At 40.9% G+C, this 19,538-nt stretch overlaps 1 protein-coding gene across 7 annotated transcripts in view; it reads left to right on the top strand.

The window, feature by feature from the left end:
* LOC129202208 (poly(rC)-binding protein 3-like) overlaps positions 1-19,538 on the top strand; it is a 533,188-nt gene that overhangs the window by 356,527 nt on the left and 157,123 nt on the right. The window contains exon 1 of one of the 7 annotated variants that reach the window (XM_054814522.1): positions 242-395. The exons of the other annotated variants lie outside the window; for them this stretch is intronic. The gene's annotated coding sequence lies outside the window, so the exon portion shown is untranslated. Of the gene's footprint in view, positions 1-241; positions 396-19,538 lie in introns of those variants that run through there. 7 annotated transcript variants of the gene reach the window in all.

Raw genomic sequence — 19,538 nt, 5'->3', positions numbered from 1 at the left:
TAAGTTAACTTTATTGACCCACTGGAGCTGTTGTTTAATAGCATGGCTCCCTGGAGTGTAGTGCAGGTAAATTGAATGAATGCCACAGAATATCACTTCCCTGCATTGCATATTTCAAGCTTCTGCCAGGCAGTTTGGGATGAGCAGCCAATCAGGAAAAAGGTTTTTCCAGCCTTGCTGGCGTGGATGGCATTTCCCGTTATGCTCAGAACGACGTACAGAGTGTCACCGATGCGTTCCTCCGAGCGCATCGGGAGGGATAACTCCGGGATCGTGTGTTGCGCTCAGCTGCTGCATTCGGAAGACAAATTTGTGGATTGGCTCTTCAGCCATGTATCCAAAAATACTTCTTTATGAAGGAGGAAAACTAGCGTGTGAGTCTGAATGAAAGCGCTGTGAGTTAAGTATTTAATATTAAAACCTTGCTACACCCATTCTGCATGAGAAATCAGAGTCCAGAAGGATAAGAGATATCTTCTGGAGCTCTGCTTGTCATTAAATACTTGGGAACAAAATGAAAATTACAAAACTTCTTTTTTAAGCTGTTAATTGATAAAACAAAAGCTACAAAGATTTCCACGGTGTATTCTCATAGATAATAGTGCCTGCTACTGTTTCAGTTACTGCTTCTGCTGTTAAAATCTTTGTCCAAATGTCTTATTAGTCTATAAAATGAGTACAACAGCTCCCTGGCAGACACCCTGTTTTCTGCACTATTCTTCAATACTGACCATTGAGTGATAGACAGTATCTCAGTCTGTTGCGCCTGTACTTCCAATCACTTCTTTTTAAAAGTCAAGCCAGATAAGTAGTTGTGCGATGTAACAGCAACTTCATATAGCTTTTAACCTTTGTAGAATTTAATATTCCTCTGATTAAAGCTGAGATCCAAAGATCCAGTCCTACACCTTCGCTTAAAGAATTAAATACAGCCACTCAGCTAATTTATGTTTTGCTCTGGAAAATAAGAAGAGCTGCAGTTTTAATTACAATTCATAGTTTTCTCATATTCACTCGTAATTCAATGTTTTGAATAAGTTTGTGTGTCATCTTTTCTTTTTATATGTGAACAGATTTTTCTTGGTTTGAAACTGCTGTTTTTAATTTTAAACACACGTGAGATAAGAGAGGTGTGTTGGAGGGGGAGAGGGGACAGGCAGACATTGTATTTTCTTGTGCTGACCAGAATAGTTGGGAGAAGCAGGCAAGTTTTGAGCATATAAGTCTTTCTTTAGGTCTGACTTGGGCGTCTTTAAACAATCACACTTAAAGCATTGCAGCCCCGATCGCTACCCCTATGGTATGCTTTACGCTGATGGTGAGACCGACTGTCCTTTAGAATGTCATTTCCACGACACTGCGTCGCCTTTGGGGGCAGTTGGCCCTTGGGGTGATCACTCTCATTTCCTCTCCTGACCTTTATGCTCTAATATGACACACACACCCTCAGAAAGTGGTGCCATATAATTTTAATATGCAAACACAAGCTGTGGTGCAGCCGAGGAAACTCCAGGCGTTCCTAATCTGTCCGTCTGCGCCGAGCTCTGGCGTAGCACCAAGAGCAGGGGGAGACACCCCCAGCCCTTTGATGTGAAGTCCAGAAGTTAAAACTGCCCTTAATTCAATGTTAGATTAACGTGGGTTTTGGCTGGCACTGCGTGTTTGTGTGTTTACACAAAAGGATGATGTCTTGCATGAGTAATCCTGAAAAGTTTACGGGCTGATGTTCTCCAGCTCTCTGTTACTTTATCTTCATTAAATGTGTTTTGGCAGCCATTGCTTGAAGTCCATATTCCATATCTGTAAGATAAGTGCAGTTTCTGTGCTAATGGTTGTGCCTGGGGTCAGAGGCAGGCCTTAGAAAGTAGACTTCTGTGCTTTTCAGCTATTTTTTTGCTTCCTGTAGAGTTTTTGTTATGGCACTTAAAAATATTCTGTATCTAATAGAATGACAGGAAAATACACATCCATGATGCCATCCCACAGTTCCTTCCAAATGCAGCAGACAAATCATATTGAATCATAAGTGACTGTTTTCCTGCATAAGAATTCATACTATTTTTTTAGGTCGAGTTCTTTAAAGGTATTAAGTTACAAATACATTATATATACTTGAATTTTAGTTTTACTTGATTACAGTTTTAAAAGACTATTAAATCGAAGCTTATAATACTATTATTTATTTAGTATGTTTAATATTTAACTTAAGATTATTTAATTTATGTGTATTTCAGTATTAATATAAATTAATAAATGCTAATTGATAGTTCTGAGTGGGGCGCACAACTCACGCCTAACGCAAATTTAGATGGCTCTGGGTATTTTTTTTGGTGGCAAAGTTGACCTTAAGCAGCTCCCACCCCGTCCACAATCTTCCACCTATCTCTGCCTCTTTCCTTCCCATTGTGCTGGTATAGGTTTTTTGTAGGACTGAACACTGAACTTGGGAAATTACCCATGTCCTTTCTCTTTTTCTCAAGATCCTTTATAAAGCAGAACAATAAGCTTATCTGGTTTGCAGTGTAGCCCCCAAATCGTTGCACCGATGCAACTGAGCACGCGTCACAGGGAAGGGAACCACTTCAGTTCAGTCAGGCCAGAAAAAAGTGGCCATCGAACCACCACTGGATTTTAAGATGTGCCACTTGCTTGATGCTTTAGCCTATAAACTTTACATAGACACACTTAAGGTTAAGTGCTAGTAATGTCGTTTTCTCTGAACCAAATCTTTGCTGATGACTTTCGCCAGTACAGGAACAACATTTAGGGATAGATTTAGCTTTTGATATTTGAAAGTTTTATGAGTTTTGAGGGGTTTTAATTCCAAAAGCTAGGAAAAAGTCTAAGTTGGCACACTTACACAGGAAGGTGTAGTTTGTTTGTCTGAGGATTGGGTATAAGAAATTTTTACTTTCTCTACTTACAGGAGTTTGCTGATTTACTAGCTGGATTTTTTTGGGGGGGTTGTTTTGGGGTTTTTTTCAAGTATAGCTTATATCAAGTGGATAACTTTTTGTTTTACAACCACTGACAGAAACTTTCCCTGTCACATCTGTTTTATTTTGGGGTTGGTCTTTCCCACACCTGAGGGACACTGAGGCAGAAGTTTTACAGCTGCAGAGGGGTGGCATCTTCTAGGCTCCAGCTGTTCTGCTCAGAGATGTTCCTGATTTCTACCGTCACTGCCACTCGCCAGCTGGCAGCGCTGCCCCTGCGGTTTGGCTAACGGAGTGGCTCGTGTGATTGCTCCTTAGCCTGAAACTTGAAAACTCAGCCAAGCCAGTCCAGATCCACAGTTCGCACTGCTTAAAATGAACTGGCTTGTTTTGCCTTCAGCATTTTAGACAGTGTTCACACGACCCCCTCCATGGGGGAACTATGGGGCAGAGTGTGGAAGACAGGGAGGAGTAATGTTGTCAAACCAGCGTAATATTGTATGCAAAGTGAGTGTTTGCTGTTCCCCAAGTCTTAAGCACTTTAAACACGAGAGAAGGCAGCAGAAGTGGCTGTAGCACGGTTGTGTCCAGCAGACTTGCATTCAGGTGTGAAGCTAAGCATGCATGTGTAAAATCATATGCAATTTTTTTTTTTGTTCACACTGATATCTAAACATTCATTCACCTTTTCCCCCCTTCTAAAGACTAAAGCTGGCCTATTCTAGGGTTTTGAGGTTGGTTTTCTTTTACCTCACATTAGCTGGTTGATAGTTTATTTAAGTACATAGAGATCAATGAGGATGTGTCAAACCTTTGCTACACAGGAGACATGAGTCTGGTTTAGACTACAACATATTCTCTAAGTCAACCAGTTAGAAACATAAGACTTGATTAGGAGGTGCTCTCAGCAGCTCACAGAGTTTAACCTGGCAGTAGATAACTAATGCTCCGTAATCCCAGCTATGGAAAGGCCTAAGGAGTTTGAAGAGTTGGGTTCGGTAATTTACTAGGAAATCCCTGATGATTCTTCCAGAAGAAAAATTAGGTATATGGAGAAGATAACATGGTCTGGACACCTGAGAAGGAACCCCAATGCTGGACAGGATTGATTAGTCTTTTTTTGTCCTCTGGAGTCTGAAGCCTGTTGCTGCAATATCCAAGTGGATTGTCTGCCTTACTACGTACGTACCGCGAAAGGACGGCAGCACCATTGTCGCAACAAGAAAGGAAGATCCATCCTCTGCTGCAAAGTGTATCGTCAACAAAATTACTGTTTAAATTCTCTACCAGTAGATGACAATAACCTTTATTAGTGGAATTATCAAAATAAGTAGGGGAAAAAATGTAGTTTCTCAGCTTGGAAGTCACGTATGAGAATGAATTAATCCCAGTGTTTGTCTTCTTAAATAGGGGAGCTTGAATAAAATCACTGACAGGAAACTTGTGCTCTTGCACACATGCATAAAGTAGCATTTCCAAACCTTGACCACAGAAAGAAGAAAACATAAAGAAAGAAAACTTGTTAATAGAAAAGCCAGGAACTCTGAAGGCAACTCTGTAGTACATTGGCAGTGGAGGTATTCTGATTCAGGAAACTACTTCAAAAGCACACCAGTCAAGTCAGAGGTGATATTTTAAAGGCATTTATTGAAGCATGAAAAGCCAGTAATAACCAACATCACAGTTTCTGCCAGAGAATAGGAACTGAATAGTCATTTCAGTATTTTATTTTATGATCGTCATTAACTGTCTTCTGCATCCAGGATATTAGACATGAGTATAGCTGCGATTTAGGCCAGGAAACACCCCAAGCAGTTATTATATGTCTGGATTTTATGTTTTCTTTCGTTCATGATCAGTGTACCTTTAGAAAAAAAACACTTATTTCTGTGTGTTATTGTTGTTATTCTTTTGGGAAAGTGGTCAGATAGCCTTATGAAATGCCAAGGCATTGTACTGAAAAACCCACCCTGCGTTAATGTTATAAGAGTGCACCTCTATGTAATGTTTGCTTATGTGTATTTTGAACTGGGATATTTAGTAGGTGTTTCTGGAGCAAAGGATTCCAACACAGCTGCTAACGTGGCCCATGGCAGGAGATGATGCTGTCTTCACCCTGCTGTGCCCACATACCACTCTGCGTAGATGCTCTAGCCGCTCCGTGGGGTGTTTCCATTCAGCTGTTTGTCAGCCACCAAATTCCCCGCTGAGCGTGCCTTCTCTGTAGAGATTTACGGATTCACGCTCTGCTTGGAGGAACTCACTCAGCTAAGCCAGAGAATGAGTGTCCGTACCGCTCGGTCATGCCTGTGCACTCGTGCTCAGGTCAGCTTCACAGCAACCCAGGTCAGGACGCACAGTGCCCAGGGCTGTAACCCCTGAATCTACAGTAAGCTGTGTCACCCTGTGAAGTGCTTCACATCACATTGTACAATAATAAGAGGGTTTGGCCCAAACCTCTTATGCTGTGAACCTATGAAGACAGTGAAACAGATCATCTCTGGTTCTCCATGTGTGCTCACAAAATACACGTGGACATCAGGAAGGAAAGTTCCTTCTGAATTGTCCAGAGAGTTTGGTGAACTACATAAATACTAAACATGAGATGCCCAAACACGTGTGGGTGTTCTCAGGGGCCCAGGGCAAAGGCTGAGACACTGCGTTAGGGTCCAGTGTAAGGTATTCCACCAGCACTCTCACTAAGCTTTCAAAACCATTTTCCTGTTCCTCCTCTATCCCCCACCATTTCTAGGAGCTCAGGAGACCTATTGGTGGGACAGAACCATTATTGTGGGTGCTGAACTCTTTTTAAAATGTACCTCAGCCTTTATTACATTGGATTGCCTGGCTTTATTTTACTTTCCATCTCTTTCCTCTTTGTTTCTCTCAAGATGGTTGTTTTCTCTTGGCTACGGGTAGCGCTGTGAGAAGGACGTATGTACGCATATGCATTCAGCACCCTTTCTTCTTTCCTGTGCCAGGCAATGGGGGGCTGTATTTCTGCATCTTCTCAGCAAGTAGTTTTTCCTTCTTCCTTTTGCAGATCAATGCCTTGCCCTCTTCTCCCTTCAGAGCCGGGTGGTGGTGATGTGTGCAGCTTTGCTGTCTTGAGGGAGAAGGACTGTATTATTTTCACCATCCAGACAATGGGTATCGTCTGCTGTAGGCAGCATGGGCTTTGCATATCTTTTTTAAAGTCAGGTGATCTTTTCTCATTGCTCTACACTGGGTTTATACGTCAATGCTGCCTTCCCAATTTCAGATGTTATCAGCCTGAATTGACTCTGAAACTTCATTCTCATACTTACTGTACCAAGCATAGCTACAGCCTTGAGGATTTACTTTTTTACTCCAAACGAGCAGTATTAAGTGAAATAAGGATTCTAAATTAGGTACTCTTCTTTCTGAGTGAAAAAAAAAGTTACAGCTCACTATCAAGTATTAACAGAATAGAGATATCTCAGGTTCAAGTCAAAAAAGAAAGTGTGATCAAATTAGTTGATCATTAAGTTAATCATAATAAAATGATGTTTACAGTTATAATATATGCATATAAAATGCATATGCACGTATAGTGAATGTATCTGCATGTGTGTATATATATACACACATATACACACACGTGTAGTAAGTGGTATAAATATGTTATCTTTATTATTTAACTGTACTTTCCTCTGGATGGGTAAAGCAGTAGGACCCAGCCTGGGTAGCCCAGGTTCAAACAAGCTCTGAACACCTTCACAGTCAGCTCTGTGATGGTTCAAGGCATCAGTATATATTTTAAAAGACTAATGTTTAATTTTAAGAAGCATATAAGTGTTTATTGGACTTGTGTTGTAAACCAAATCAGAGATTTTTTTAAACTGAACCCTATCCAGAGAATGCGGATAACATGTTGAGAAGTAAAATAAGTAAATAAGTAAAAGAATAACTGAAAATGTATCTGGAAGGCAGAAAAATAAAATTTCAGGTTATGCCATGGTGACAGTGGATAATTCCGGAGACCCCTGCCTTTTGCTAACTCTGAAACATGGCTAAAATATGGCTTGAATTAGCCTTATATCTAAAGCACAATTTCATTATAGGCTGTGCTGGGAAAAGTTACTCGTATTATAATTGTTTGACATTTACTGATTTTTCCATTTTAAAATAAGTCCCATGGGTCAAATTCTACTCACAGTGACATTGGTGTATATGACAATATTTTGTAGTTTCCTCACATTCCTGCTGTGAAAGAGGAGACCACAACTGTGTGACTTTCCTATCCTGATTACTATAAGTTTTATAGAAAAGCATGTCTCTGTTCCTCTAGTCCATGCAGTCTAATTCCTGGAAATTGCACAGATTGCTGGAAGAAGGAAAAAAAAAAAAAAAAGAAAGAAAAAAAATGACATAAGGAAGAAACCTCAAGCTACCCCCAGGTTTTCATGGAATTAACAAAGCCTCCTTGTTGTCCAAGCGGCTTCAGGTGCTGAGAAGTCTGTCAGCACAGAGGCAGCAAGGGCAGAATTACATCCAGGTGCATGAGGACCACATTTTATTTACGTGACTAGCTCCCACTGAAGCCAGTAGAAAGTATCACTTTGTGGTACTTGTAAACTTTTACAGAGGCAGCACTGCACTAAGAAACTAGTGTTTTTCCTTAATTGCCAGAGGTTTAAATGTATTTTGTCACATTGCTAACAATCGTGTTTCTGTTGCCCTAGTTTTATGTAGTGAACAGAAATTGTTTCAGATTTATTATAACTCAGAGTCTAGCAAGACAAATTTGTTCCAAAAGTGTGGGTGGAAATCCTTCTCTGTGCCTTTTTAAAGGATGGGATTTCAAAGAGTTGTCTTTGACTGATATCAACAGCATCCATAAAGAAAGGTGAGAGAAAGCATAATAAAGGTAATTTCAGCATGTTTTGTCCCTGCAGCTGTGGTGTTGCCCTGCATGGAGAACTGGTGTGGCTGTATTGAAAATTGGAGATGAATTTGGAGTGAGTCTTTCTCACCATTTTTTATGTGTCGGACATACTTTTGGACATGCTTGGCAGCTGGGTTATCCTTATAACCTATCTGGTTGCTTGGCTTTGAGGAGAGGCTGAGAGAATGGGGTGGGGTGAGGTCATATTCAGGTGGCCTTATTTTCATGTAAGTTCCTGTGTCAGATGTTACCTAAAGTTTTAGAGCCAAATAAGTGGAAAGAATTAGGCACAGAAATCAGTGTCCTTATATAGGCCCTGTGGCAATGGCTTATAATTGGCACATAAAGGATAATATCTAAATATAAGTAAGCATCATCCACCCACTTTCCTCTTGGACCGGTTCATTTATGCAAGACACAGTAAATGTAGGAATATCAATAGTGGCACTCTAGCATAGCAAATTCACAGCTTTATTTATGCTCTAGATTACCAGTCACAGACTGTCATGGTGCCCTGACTAGAAACACAAAGTAGCTTGTTATTTTTTGTGTGCTAATAGATTTTCTGTGCTACAGAATGCATATAATTTTGAATAATTCCTCTGTCCTAATGTGTATGTTTTCCACTATAAGATACTACTCTTTTAGCAATTATTGTTGGTGTTTTTAAAGATATGGATTATAATCAATATCTGGGATTTATAATTATTGATTAGAAAAAACGGCCATTGAAATAATTAGCCATTACTACTCAATATATTTCCATGTGGAGTGGATGCAATTGCCATAATTCTAGTTAAATAAGAGGTTGCCTACATACTGGCCTATTTAATGGGTTTTACATCTAAAGAAGAAAAATCAAAGAGAAAAATCTAATGTTCTGTCTCTAGATTTTCTACTGTTTATTTTAGGTTCCATTCTATGGCTCCATTGTGGCAGAAAAGAAATGCTTTCATGCCTGTGATATCATTGTGTTCAGAAGTCCCAGGCCTTGGCCAGTAGCACTAGCTCTGATGAGTAGCTTTAATAATTTAAAAGGCAAATCTAGCACTGTGAGAGGAGGGGGAAAACACTTTTTGTGAAGTTTGACCCAACAGAACTTGTTTTACACCTCCAGCAGTCTTGAAGAGTTTCAGGGAAGAGCAAGACCTACTGTTTACTATGGAACCACTGTCATGCATGCCACTTACAGGACCTGTTCTTGGCTAGAATAGCTCTGTAGCCTGTGGGATATTCAAAAGAAATGGTGGCCTTTTTCTTCTGGGGCACCTGGTGAAGAGGGCATTGCTGTAGACTGAGTTTAGATCCTATGCAATGACATGGATTTTCCCTACATGAAGTCCTGGAAAATGAGAAAGCCGCTGGTTTCCTGCCATGTATATATGCTCCATGAAAAGGAACAGCATAAATAGAAGGAGGCTGGATGTGAATAAAAGGAGAAGCTAGGAGTGAGTGGCAGTGTTATGTAGAAGTAGGATAGGAGAGAGTATGGGAAGAGTGAAGAGGAGCAGGAAAAAGAACAAGTATAGGAGTAGCAAAGAGGAGAAAAGAGATCAAAAGACTGGGAAAATGGAAACATGCAATGATAGAAGGACCAGGAAACTGGGAATAGAAAAATGAGAACAGAGAGAAGAAAGAGAGATGGCACATTTTGTTATTTAATGAATGGCTTAATGTGCTGGATAATCAGAATAATTTTTCGTCTAAATAAGGCAACTGAGTCATCTTCTTAACCTGACTTCTCTAAGCGTTCCCTTACAGCCAAATGAATGTGTGTCATCTCATAATGTGATTATGACAGAAGATGCAAGCAAAGCAGGTTTGAACCCAATACCTGTAGAACATTGGGACAGCTCTTAGGAAGGCTGGGAATTGATGGAAAATCAGTGAACCGACACAACTTTTAAAGCACAATGCTAAAGGAGGCTGCTGAGATTTATTTGCTTCCCATCAGCAGGTGATGTCTGGCCACTTCCTGGGAAGCAGGGCTTCAGTATGTGTAGTAGTTGCTCTGGAAGACAAATGTCATAAAAAACGAATGTCCCCCCTTCCTCCTCCTTTCTCTGAGCTTTTATTGCTGAGCAGACATCATATGGTATGGAATATCTGGAATACCCCTCTGCTCAGTTTGGGTCACCTGTCTAGGCTGTGTCCCCCGCCAAGCTCTTGCCCACCCCCAACCTACTGGTGAGGGGGGAGGAAATGTTGGAGAGAGACAGCCCTGGTGCTGTGCCAGCCCTGCTCAGCAATAACCAAAACACCGGTGCGTTACCAACACCTTGCTGGCTACCAATACACAGCATCGTGCTGTGAGAGCTGCTGTGGGGAAAATTAACTCCGTCTCAGCCAGACCCAATATTGCGGCTTGTTGTTTCTCAGCCACGTTGCGTATCTTCTGTATGCTGTAGGGGTGAATTTGATTTCTCCATCTGCTACCCCCTCCCTGTCCCCATGTGTGACATTGAACTCCTGCATTGCTTTGGCCAAAAGTGACCAAAGTAATTTCTGTAATACAGTCTTTATTCCACAATGGCACTCTCAGATTTAAGATGAGATTGTTTATAAAAATACTTTTTGATAACTTGAAGGAAACATGTTATAGAAATTGAAATTTTGATCATATGTTGCATTACAGGTTTCCTTACTGTAAGCCACGCATGCTGCATGCTTTGCTCTTCATGCAAGAAATACTGTGTGAAGTAAAGTACGGGCAATGATTAGTTCAAATAATTTTATTCATCAGCTATGTGTGGAAACACAGGATACCGAGAGAGGCATCAGTAGGCTAAGAGATTATTTAAAGTGATGCTGCCAAATTCTCAAGTGCCACTTTAACATGTTAGTGGATTAGTGTTTAGTCATTACTTTAAAACGTGTTTCAGACCCCAAAATGGTCTGCTTTACAAGGGGAACATTTTGAGAAAATAAAAATGTGAAGGCTGGATAAAAACATTGCCTAAATGCTGTGCAGGTGGTAGGTCAATTCAGAGCCTAAAATCTAACTTGGTTCTCTCCTTTCTGTGGCCAATAACATTTGTGTGCCTGTGTGATGTAACACTATTTGGCGAAAAACTGCAAGGTTTGGGAGAAAAAAGTAACAAGTTGATGGCTGCTGTGATTTTGAAGCACATTGATCTTTCTCCCTGTCCAAGACAGAGACTGCAATGTGTGTCAGGAAAAGCTATTATCAATGTAACATTCGCTGGAAAATAATAATGTTAGGAGAAGCTAAAATCAGAGCAAAGTCTTCAGGTTTTGGAATATTAAAATATAGATGATGAATTACAGTCAGTGTAGATAAACGACTTTTACCTTCATAAAGCCGATGTAGGATGAGATTCTGCAAACACTCCTCATTCAAATATTCTGTTCGGGCCCTATATACTATCTGACAGGCAGTAATCAGGGCAAAGCACTGATGAAATTAATTCCTATAGTACTGAGGTTTTTAATGAAAATCCTGATGACAAATTATCTTTGTTGTTCTCTTCACCGTTTTATCCCTTGTACCCTAAGTTAATTACACGGCATTTTAATGGAGGCTTTATGAGCATACTATACATGTCAAAGAAAAAGCAAAATGCTGTCAGTTTCTGGAACTTGCCCAAACTCTCACAAATGTATGTGAATTTAATTCCGATAGTGTTTTAATTTGGGGGTTCATCATTTATATTTTTACCTGTCAAACACTCGTTTGGCTTCTCTTAGCATAACAGGTGGGAGTAAAAAACCAGTATTCTCCCTCTTGCTTGTCTTTTGTGAATAAAATTAAAGAAGCAGTAATTGACCATCTCACAGGCACGTGATTTAGGATTAAAAACATGATTACAGAATGTTTAAATTAGACAAAGCTGTGAGATGCAAAGGAGGTGAGACTAAGTCTGCTGAAAAGTGAAACAGATGTTGACAGGTAGCAAGCAAAATTTGTGAGATGCTGAGTTGGGAGGGGTTTTTTTGTAATTTCTCCTGATTTTATTTTCCAGCCATATTGTCAGTCTTAGCCACGGATCATTATTTGCAAATTAATATTTTAAATTACAAATAATTTACATTATTTATAGTCAATAATCATCAAGCATTGCTACTCCATTAATTTTTATTTCAGCTTAGTCAGTGGACACCATTTAGTGACTATGGATCCTTGTAAAAGTTCAGATGCATCTAAATTGACGTTGATAGAGAAAAAAGTTTCATTTTAAATTTTTTTTTTACACTTAAACTTCCTTTTTTGTAGATCTTTTGTCTGAAATGAACAACTACTTTGAGCAAAAATGGGAACTTTTCAGAATGATAAGAGCAAATGAAAATGGAGGGTTCAACAGCTCATTCTGGGAACTGTTTGGCAGGTTCCCATGGGAGACTGCCCTGAAGGGGAAGGGGACCCGGAGAGGATGCCACTGTCTGAGGACCACCTCCCCAGACCTGGGCTCAGCGCAGCCCATGGCCCAGGCAGTCACATAGGCACAACAGATGGGCAAGGAGCTCCAGCCTGGGTTCCGGTACCAAGAGAGGGCAGGGTGGACCAAGGAGGGCTACTTGGGAGCAGTGCAGACCATTGTCTGGCCATGCAGGCAGGGAATTAGGGAAGCCAGAGTTCAGATGGACTTGAAGTTGGTGAGGAAGGGGAAGGGCAACAAGAAGAGCTTCTAAAGGTAGCAGCAAAAGGAGGCCAAATGAGGCAGCAGACTTGCTAACAAAGCACACAGAAAAGGCTGGGAAACTCAGTATCTTCTTTGCTTTGGTTGTTACTGGCAAGTTCTGTCCTCAGGTCTCCCAGGAAGGATCTGGGACGATTGAGTTAGTAACCAAATAAGCAAACTGCATGTACACAAGTCCATGGGACAAGAAAGGACGTGGAGGGAGCTGACTGAGGTCACTTAAAGGACTGCTTTGTATCTTCTTCAAAAGGTCCCTAGGGATCAGGAGAGGTTCCTGAGGGCTGGGAAAAGGTGTCACATGCATCTTCAAGATGAGCAGAAAGGCAGATCTGGGGAACTGTCTGCTCATAAACCTCCCTTCAGTCTCCAGGAAGATTTTGGAGAAAACCCTTCTGGAAACCATGTCCAGGCACATGAAGGACAATAATGCAATTGGGAACAACCAGCATGGATTCACAAATGGCAAATTGTGGCTGAACAATCTGAGCACTTGCTCCAGGGACATGGCTGGTATTGTGGGTAAAGGAAGAGCAGTGGTTATTTACCTTGACTTCCGCAAGGCCTGTTACATGATATCCCTGCAGCCAGATGGGTGAGACACAGATTTAAGAAGTGAACTACAAAGTGAGTGGACTGCTGGCCATACTGCCAGGCTCCAATAGTTGTGATCAGTTGGACTTTATACGGTGGTTTCTAGTAGCATCTACCAGGAGTCAATACTGGCACCGACATTCATTCGTTCGCCTTGACATTGGGATGAAATGCACCCTCAGCAAGTTCACAGATGGAACCTAATTAGGGGAGCAATTACTGTGCTGGTGGTCAGGGCTGCCATTCAGAGGACTCTCAGCAAGCTGGAGAAGTAGTCTGGCAGAAGCTTTTGAAAGTTCAGCACAGGCAAATGCAAATTCCTTAATTTGAGACAGAACGAGCCCATGCAGCAGGACAGGTGGGGCAACAACTGGCTCCAAAGCTGTTTTACAGAACAATTCTTGGGGGTGCCAGCAGACAGCAGCTCCAAGGTAAGTCGGCAGAGCATCCTGAAGGTCAGACACATCCTGGGCTGTACTAGCAAGAGTGAAGCCAGCAGGCTGAGGGAAGTGACTCTTGCCCTCTGCTTGGTGCTTGTGAGACCCTGCCTGGAAGACTGTGTCCTGTTTTGGATTCCCCTGTACAAGACAGGTATTGACATACTTGGAGCATCAAGTGGCTGGAGCACAGGACATACAAGATGAAGCTGACAGAACTGGGTTTGTTCAGCCTGAAGATGAGAATAAGGGGTGAATCTAATTGTTTTAAATTACCTACTGGCAATCCACAGAGAAGATGAAGCCAGACTCTTCTAGGCAGTGCACCATAATAGGACAAGAGGCAGCAGACAGAAGTTGCAACATGGGAAATTTTGTCAAAGTATCAGAAAAATCTTTCCTGCCTTGAGGGGGGACCAAATAGTGGCACAGGTACCCAGAGAGTCTGTGACGTCTCCATTCTTGGAGATATGACAAATTCAACTGGGCAAATCCCTGAGCAATCTTTGAACTTGCATGCAACTTCAAAGTTGATCTTGCTTGAGTGGGCTCAGATGAGCCCCAAAGATCCCTTCCAACCTCATATTTCTAACAGAATTTGGGTTTGCTTGCTTAAATGGCTGCTTCAAGTATTTAAATAATATTCCTGGGGCACTTTGTATTTTGAAGGAAAAGAACAGTGAAAATGCAGATGATGATGATGATGATTACCAAAATGTAAGTCATTGGTGCTAGGAAATATTGTAGGAGTGGTCACGTGTATCAGGCTGCCAGAATGGATTATGGGCTTTTGTTAAATAGAACAAAACCACCAGTGAAGCGTGTTTAATCCACAAAAATGAAGACTTCTGCAGACCTTGTAAACAAATACAAGGTAAAAATAGGTCAATTTGGGTGATTTACTAGCCTGGACAAATCCAACTTAAATATATTTTAATATTTTTCTGTCTTGCTTCTTTCTTTTGCTTAAAATGCCAATCACTTTCTTCACCAGTTTTCTCAATCTGCAAATATTCTTTTGCTTGGGGAATAAATCTGATAGGCCTTGGGGGCTGGGGAAATGAAGGGGAGAAATTGGTGTGGACTTTGGTGGGTTTTTTCAGTCCAGAATACGGACAATGATTTCTCTTTCAAAATCATTCCCTAGCTGTGTATCAAGACCTGCCTAAAAATAAGGTACTCTACTGTCCAATGGATCTGTGAGCAGAAGGGAACTTTCTCAGGAAGGCAAGACTCTACCCTCCCTCTTATGGTCCCAGAACTTCTCTGGGGAAAACCTACATTACTGAGTGAAATAAACCCATGGCTTTGGTGACAGCCAGAGCGGTGGTCAGAGCTTCTGACTGTACCAGGTGAATGTCCAGGCTCAGAGAGCTCTCAGGCTTGGGTGCAGATGCTGTAGAGCTCCCAGCACGAGATGAGGAACCCTCTGGCCCCCTTGGTTAGTGGTTGGTCGGGCAACCCTGTGCCTCCATGCTGAGCTGTGCAGGTCATCTGCTCAGTGCATAACTCTCCTGAGGGTAAGAACAGAAAAATGCCTCTGCTGGGCCTAACTGGTAGGCCTGGTATATTTTTCTGAATTATAACATATGTTATAATGTACATTATAACATGTAAGATGGCAGCGTTAGGGGGATGCATTTTCCATTACATTTCTCATCCTTTCCTGGTCTGAAGTTTAGGGACTTGGCTAGAAGTTATACCTTTGTTTCTAATAAATGTTGAGGGTGGGTAGCGTCCCATGAATTTGTTTCATTGCTTTTTGAATTTATTCAGGCTTTTAACATCTGCAATATCTTCTAGCAATTCCATAACTTAATTACCCATTCTGTAAAAAAATATTTTCCATTTTTTAAGCTTTAATCTGACACTCCAAAATTTCATTTCCTTCTCTTTCCTTCTTGTATTACTAGTAGGTGTGAATAGCCTTCTCAGTGCAGCACATGATGTTATGGGTTTTGTCATGTTCTTCTGAGCTATGTCTTTTCCAAACTGAGTTATCCCCAGCCTACTTATTGTTCCTCACACAGATACTGTCCCTTACCTTCAATTATCTTACTTATCATCCTTGGCTATACATTTTCTACTTCAAGTGAGTCCCTTGGGGCTTAGAAGATAAGGCACATTTTCTCAGTGGCAATAATATTGCTCTCCCGCATTTCATTTTCCTAATAATTCATAACATTCCATTTGCTTTAGCCCGATGTTTTCATAGAACAGTACATGGTTTCTCCAGTTGGGGCAGCTGTGGTAATAGCTAATTTAAAGCTCATGCCTGGGTATCTATAGTTAGAAATCTTTGGGTTTATTCCAGATTTCACATTTGTCAGCATTGCATTTCATCCACATGTTTATCACCAATCACACAGAGTTGAGTTCTTTGTGCAATTTTTCAGTCACCCTTTGGTTTTACTACCCTAGACAATCTAGTGTGACTGTCGCCTCACTATTCAGCCTTATCCAAATTACTGACAACTGTGTTGAACAGTGCATTTCCCTGCGCTGATCCACGAGAAATCTCACTGCCTTGTGATGAGCGACCATTTGCTTCTACTACCTGTTTCCTATTGTCTAACCAGTTTTAAGGGGTTTCTTGCCTGTAAAGAAGATTTTGGCCTGGGAACCTCCAAAAGCTCTTCCACAGTGAACACTTACTGTGTTCTTTTCACTTTGCTGGTGTACAGTCTGATCTCATTTGAGCTCCCCTTTTATACCCCAATTACTTATCAGCCCTACAGACTTTCTGGCAGACTTCCTGTTTCTGATGTGCTTAAAAAACATTTTATTATTGGTTTTATGCCTTTAGCAAATTGCTCTTCAAAATCTTTTTTTGGCCAGGCTTATTAAATTTAACTTGCCAGCATTGATATTATTTTCTATTTTTCTAGTTGGGAAATGACTTCCACTTTCAGAAGAACTTCTAGTAATCTCCTTTACTGTGCTGTGTACTGAAATGGTCTAGAAAAAAACAGGCAACTCTAGGGAGTTTCTCTTTAAATCTTCCCCGCCTTCCACCTAAAAATGACCTGACATAAGTTGGGTAGTTAAAGTTCTAAATTAATTATTGGGTTTTTTTCTGAATTGCTTTCTCTCTCTTGTGACCCCTCAGAAAAGGAACTAAAACGTGAAGGGAATGCTCGTAAAATTCAAACCATGGGGACAAAAATTCAAAGGGAAACCATTTGCAAAAATGGATGGAGAAAGGAAGGGTTGGTGTAAGCATGTATGGATAAGAAAGAATGAGTAGCAGGAGGAAAGAATAGATTGGGAAAAGTTACACAGACAAATGAAATGGTGATCATACCAAAATAATCACTTCTGAAATATTAAAGGTTTCAGTGCAGCTTGCACTACAGATCAGTGTGATGAGTCCTAGGGGTAAACTTTATTTTCTGAAAATTATACCCAGATATAGACGGGGTTTAGATATGGATGTACGTACATGTGTGTGTATGTCCTGCCTCAGAAGTGAGGATGACTGAGGCAGCAAAGCTTCCAGATACTTATGGGACTTGAACAGTGAGCAGGTCCCCCAAACCAGAGGCATATTTCATCTTTGGGCAACTGCCTAAATTTCCTCATTCATCAGCAGACTCCAAATGGCAGGTTCAGCCTCTTGTAGACTTCCAGGTGTACATTCCTGGTCATATCCTGGCAGTGGCTGAGCACTGCACCCCGAAGCAGCAAAGTCTGGTACCAGATTATGTCAGTGCCTTGCGGGATTGAGTCCTGCGAGCTTTTGCTCATGAGCCACTCCAGAAGGAGAGGTGCTGGTTTCTCCCTGAGCCTGCTGCTCTGCACAAAAATGGTGGGTCTGTTTTGAGCCCTAACAAGGTAAGGCTTTCCAGCGATGTATTGCCAACTTTAATGTTTCTCTAGATTTGCAGGGAGGAGATATTTTACCTCTTGGAACCGAGCAATTACTAAACTTTAAAAATGCACTTACCACCCCAAAAGCAAAGTAAATATACAAATTACTATCACTACACATATAAATAATATATCTGTTCTTACTCTAGGAGTTCTGCTGGATTCTGAATTCTTCTTTGAAAGGCCCAGTTGCAGTCATAAGCATCATTTTTCAACTAGGCTTAACAGTGAGACTTTTAACTTCTTTTGATGAGGACAGATACAGATCCTCCAGATGAGTGAAATGAAGGTAAATGACAGCATTGGTTGACTTGCACTCTGAAAGTCCACTGCACAGGACAAGGGAATAAACATCTGGGAGCCATCAGCACCTGGGCTGTGATCAGCTACGTGTTTTGTAGCATGCAGAAGCTTTGATTTTGTTTCCCAGTTGGGCCCAAGATGTAAGATTTGACCTGTAAAGCCTCCTGGGGTTTGAGCTGTAGCAACTCTAAGGCCTGTGCAAGGTTAGCAGCTTTTTTTGCACTGAGCACTGGAGAAATGCTTATTTCAAGCAGACACCATCCCTGCCCTGAAGCACTCATTATCTCTTTCTTTGAGGTGTTTTACGCATAGCTAAAGGCCTACATGTATCCTGAATAAAAGCTCTCTGATCAGTCAGTCTTTCTAATTTCCCTACTTCCTCATCAATGAATGCTTGCTGGTGCAGGGCTCTCCTTCTCCCTCACCGCTATAAAGGGAGAAAATTCTTTCAAAGGAGGGGAAGCAGGATGGTACGCAGGCAGGAAAGGAAAGGCTCAGAGCAATAAGAAAGGAGATACAAAGATGTGAGTAAGTCTGGGAATAGTTATCTATTCTCAATCTAGAGAGCAAGGCAATACAGGACAAATAAGAATGCAATGGTGGAGAAGAGAAGTACAGAGAGAAACCTCATCACAGTTATATGACACAGAAAAGTGACTGAAGGAGGAAGAAGTCTGTACTAGCAGACACGACACAGTACAAACCAAAACAAAAGGATGGAAGTTAGAAAAGAAAATGAAAAAAACAAATGTTCAAGATACAAATTTAGATAATTTTTTTAAAAAAAAGCTCAGTAGAAAATGTACACATGGTACATAGATAAACCATTTTTCTCCCATAATGCAGCAACGCTCCAGAATCTAAATGGGCTGTGCTAATAGCAGCTCTGTGAGGTAGGACAAGGTTACTATTTTATGTCTATGGAACTAAGGCACTGAAAGACAAAGCAAATCTCGAGAGAGCACAGTGGAAATCTGCAGGTGGAAAAGGGGTCTGAACTTGGCGAGCATCACTGAATTATCTTCTCCATCAGTAAAGTTTCAGACATTCAAAAAAAAAAAAATGGAATGAAGTAGGATAGGAAGTTGGATATAAAAAGTCATTATGGTACAGCAAGGTATTATTTTATGTTGAACAAACTTATTTGTCTGCATTTTTTCCTGTTGTTGCTATGCTAGTGGACTTAGCCAACAGTGGTATAATCAGTCAGAAAAGCTGTAACAAATATACCTGCATAAGGCTTTAATATATCTAGCTCAAAACACTAATATTTACTGAAATTTCCACGTTATCCGCCAATATTGATGCAACGTGTGTTCTGATGTTACTGTACAATGAGAAACTGCCAATACACACTACAAAGCTGTTCCTGGGTTTAAATCTATTATTTACTCTACGGCTCGTCAGTAGTTTCCTGATCAAGCTAGTCAAGGCAGACTGATAACTCTTATGTTGCACCAGTATATTGAAATATCTCACGGTAGCCTTTTACATCAAGAATTTCACTGCACTCAAACTCTTCCATAAGGAACTTGAAGAGCACAATATGGACAGCATGTTAAAAAATTCTTGATCATTATAGGTGAATTGTTTGCTTTTTTGAGAATGATATCATACCAATGCCCCTGTAGAAGAATTAAAACTGATAAGGTAGACTTCATACATTTCGGGTCAAGGCACCTGACTCTCAGAATTGTATGACGACAATGGTGAATGTAGTCTTTGCTGAATCTTCAGAGAATGCAGAAGAAGTAAAGTTAAATTGAGTCCTCAGCTTCCAGCAGCAAACTGGACTGGCTGTGAGTATAGGCAGAGCAAAAAATGCCTAAGGTAG

This window comes from Grus americana, chromosome 2 (genome assembly GCF_028858705.1).
Source record: "Grus americana isolate bGruAme1 chromosome 2, bGruAme1.mat, whole genome shotgun sequence".
Classification (NCBI taxonomy): domain Eukaryota; kingdom Metazoa; phylum Chordata; class Aves; order Gruiformes; family Gruidae; genus Grus; species Grus americana.
The sequence above is the reverse complement of the archived record's forward strand: the minus strand, read 5'-3'. Positions and strand labels throughout refer to the sequence as shown.